At 56.6% G+C, this 3,708-nt stretch overlaps 1 protein-coding gene across 9 annotated transcripts in view; it reads left to right on the top strand.

Moving 5' to 3' along the window:
* Positions 1 to 208: 208 nt before the first annotated feature.
* Positions 209 to 3,708, top strand: part of MAPT (microtubule associated protein tau) — a 53,447-nt gene continuing 49,947 nt past the window's right edge. For 8 of the 9 annotated variants that reach the window (XM_027664752.1, XM_027664760.1, XM_027664751.1 and 5 more), the window contains exon 1: positions 209 to 329. The gene's annotated coding sequence lies outside the window, so the exon portion shown is untranslated. The remainder of the gene's footprint in view (positions 330 to 3,708) is intronic. The other variant, XM_027664754.1, reaches the window with a different exon arrangement.

Genomic DNA, 3,708 nt, shown 5'->3' with positions numbered 1-3,708 from the left:
TGGGGGGGGGCAACGCGGCAGCGCCCCCTGCCGGGCGGGGCCGCGCGCGCGCCCGCTCCCCGCAGACAATGGGGCGGCGGCGTCGGGAGCGCGCACGGGCGGGGCGAGCGCCCCCCTTGGCGGGAAAGGGGGTGGGTGGGGGGGGGGGGGGGGCTCGGCGGCCTCTCCGCGCACGCGCGCGCGCGCTCCCGCCCCGCCGGCGCGGCGAAGGTTCCGGAGCCCGCGCGCGCCCCCGCTCCGCTGTCACCGTCACCGCTGTCACCGTCGGTCGCCCCCCGGGCTCCCGGTGCGGACACCCCCCCCCTCACCCCCTCCCCGCGCAGCGGCAGGTACGGGGGGCGCACACGGCGGCGAGGAGAGGGGGAGCGGGGAGGGGGTGGCGGCGGCTGGGATGAGCCGGGATATCGGGAGGGTGGTGGTGGTGGTGGGGGGGATGTGAACCCGCTCTGCCCGCGTGGAGAGGGGCTAAAAAAAAAAAATAAAAAAATTATTATTACAACCCGAGCAGCCAAAGGCGGCCGTTCCATCCCCGGCAGAAGGCGAGGGGCGCGGGAGGGGCGTGCCGCGGTGCCCCGGGGCTGCGGCAGGGCGAGGCGCGGCCCCTGCGGCAGCGCTGCCGCCCGGTGCAGGTGCGGCGGGGGCGATGCAGAAAGCACGATTTTTGGGGGGGGATGTGGGTCTCTGCCCCATTTTCGCCGTTTTCGCCCCCTTTCCCCCCCCCCCCCCCCCGGCAGGTGGGGCCGGGGCTGCGGCAGCAGCGGGGCCATGTTCTGCAGCCGCCCCGGGGGTGGGGTGGGGGGAGCGGCGGTGATTAAAGACGATAAATTAATTAATAATGGGGACAGCGCAAGGAAGAAGCGTTTGGAAGGAGAGGAGCTGTCCACGCCCAGCACGGTATTTTGTGGGGGGGAAGCGTTATTGAGGTCACGGCACCCCGGAGTTGCCCGGCTTTGTTGCACCCCCCCCGGGTGCCCAGTTGAAGGGTTTGGGGTTTAACGTGAGCGAGGTGGGTCCTGTTGAATCCCGGGTGTTTTCCAGCCGGGATGGGGATGCTGGTGCCGAGCCCCGTGGGTTTGGGGCTGGGGTGGTGCTGCTTGGTGTAACTGGTGGTCCCTGGATGTGCCTTGCACCTCCCGAGCATCCCAGTGCCATGCTGGGGTTGCTCCTTGTCCTGCTGGAATTTCCCCCTTGTCCTGCTGGAATTTCCCCCTTGTCCCTTCCATCTGCCTCTTCCCATGCTGCCTCTTCTTTCTTGTCCCAAAATCCCACCAGACAGGGCGTGGGGCTTGCCCCCCTTTCTGAATTTTGCCTATTTTTTTTCCCCACCTGTAGTTGTTGGCTATTTCTTTGTTTTAAGCCTAACTTAGATGGGAAAAGGGAAGTTTCCTCGCCAGGTGTTTCCAGGAGTGCACACCTGCCCTCCTGCCTCGGAGCAGTTAAACCTGCAAGGAGCTCAAACAGCTCATTTCAGGTGAGGGATGGAGATTTCTCCCTGCATCCCTGCCTGCCACATTAGCACAGGGGAGGATTCGCTTGGGGGGAGATGATTTTTCCTGGTTTTTTTCGACACCTGGAAAAGCAATCCTGTTGTTCCTCGCAGAGGGCAGCTGCCATCACTTTAAAGGGAGTTTCTCCTTCCATTTGCTGTGGTACCACCACGCGAGGTGCAGCTCCATTTGCAGCGAGAGGCTGGTCTTGCCTGGAAACGGGCTGGCTGGAAGGAGCAGCTGAGATGAGCTAAGCTGTCACTGCCACGATTTGTATGCAGCGTGTTCCTGAGCTTCCCCGGCGTGGATCTGGGCAGATGTTGGACGCGTGTCTGAATCAGTGGAACAAAATTCACTGCTGAGAATCGTTAATTTGTTCTGTCGAGCGATGGCTGCCTGCTTATGTCCGTGGAAGGGTTTTTGGCTGTGCTGCCAGTGCCTCAGATTTGGGGGATTTGATGGCTTTCCTTGTGCAGTTCAGGTTTTTTGGCGTTTTTTCTCTCGAGGTGGTCAATCAAATCAGGTCTCAGCTGGGTGTTTACAACCTGCTCTTGAGAGAAGGAAAATGAAAACCTCATTCTCTCTAGAAGTGAGAAATTGTCTAACCCAGTTGTGCATTGTTCCCCCTTGATATGCAAAATGCTTGTTTTTTACCCCAAGATGTTCAGCTTAAGGAGAAAAGCAAAGTGCTGGTTGATTTACATGTAATGTATAAAGGTTTTGATCACAGAATGGTTTGGGTTGGAAGGGACCTTAAAGACCCTCTTGTTCCACCCTCCTGCCATGGGCAGGGACACCTTCCACTAGCCCAGGTTGCTCCAAGCCCTGTCCAACCTGGCCTTGGACACTTCCAGGGATGGGGCAGCCACTGACAGATAATTCTCACCTGATAAAAGTATTGCATTTTCTCATTCTTTGGAATGGGGTTTGTTTTTTGAGACCCAGCTCTTGTGCTCTGGGGAAACGTGATGCCCATCTCACAGATGGTATCACAGATCAGACAGGGATGTTTATCCTTCATTAGCTGGGATTAACTGAGGACAGAAGTGATGGGACCTCTGTGTGTCCTGTGGGGAGTTCCCAAGAGGAAGAGATGGGTCCAGTCCCTTCAGGTCACAAGTGCAACAGTACAGGTTTTGTGTCCCTCCCTCCCTTTTCAAGTACTGTGTTAAGTATTTACAGGTCAGGCTTCTAGTTTAGTCTTCCTCACCCTTCCTCCTCCTCTGTATCCACTTGCAGCCTCTCTATTCCCTAGGCATTCCACTCAAACTATCCCATTCCCTCTGTCCTTGATGTTAACTGCAGTTTCAGCAGGACCCAGCTGGACCAAGTAAACCTATTTATTTCCTATATGAAAAAGGAGTGCTGTGGCTTTCTCATTTCCTTCCCGACAGCCATGGGAGGGGTCCTTGTAGGATAAAAATGAGGAAAAGAAGACACTAAGTGCTCTTTCTCCACGGAGGCTGAGCGGGTGTATCCAGTCAGGGATGCTTGTAGCACACCAGTGAGATGGGTGCCTTGTCTTCTGCTTCTCATGTTCCTCTGCTTCATTTTGGAGAGCTGTGTTCCTCGTTGCACGCTCGCAGATCCACGTTGCATCGTTGTCTTTTTTCCAGGGTTTTGCCAGCTGTGGGATTTGGCAGTGTTTGGGTACCACCTTGCCGGGGCTCAGCTGGGTGGTTCTTAGGGTGCAGTAGTGGGGAGTGGAGCAAATTTCTCTGTGCTGACGTTCGTATCCTCACTTGGAAGCTGGGCTTTGCAGCGCTGTGGGGCTGTTGGAAACGGCTGGGAAAAGCCAGGTTGGAAAAATGCTTTTGAGCTGGTGCCTGTGCTGAAGCTCCTGAAAGCCTGCCTTCATCAGCAGGGGAGTGACAAATTGTCCTGACACAACTGTGAGCACTGATCCCATCGGAGTGTGTGTGTGAGTGTGTGTGTGTGTGTGTGTGTGTGTGTGTCTGTGTGTGTGTCTGTGTGTCTGTGTGTGTCTGTGTGTGTGTGTGTCTGTGTGTGTCTGTGTGTGTGTCTGTGTGTGTGTGTGTGTGTGTGTGTGTGTGTGTGTGTGTGTGTGTGTGGGTGTGTGTGTGTGTGTGTGTGGGTGTGTGTGTGTGTGTGTGTGTGTGTGTGTGTGTGTGTGTGTGTGTGTGTGTGTGTGTGTGTGTGTGTGTGTGTGTGTGTGTGTGTGTGTGTGTGTGTGTGTGTGTGTGTGTGTGTGTGTGTGTGT

The sequence above is a fragment of the Corapipo altera genome, unplaced genomic scaffold (assembly GCF_003945725.1).
Source record: "Corapipo altera isolate COAL_440 unplaced genomic scaffold, ASM394572v1 142, whole genome shotgun sequence".
Taxonomy (NCBI): Eukaryota; Metazoa; Chordata; class Aves; order Passeriformes; family Pipridae; genus Corapipo; species Corapipo altera.
This window is presented reverse-complemented; position numbering and strand designations above follow the sequence as displayed.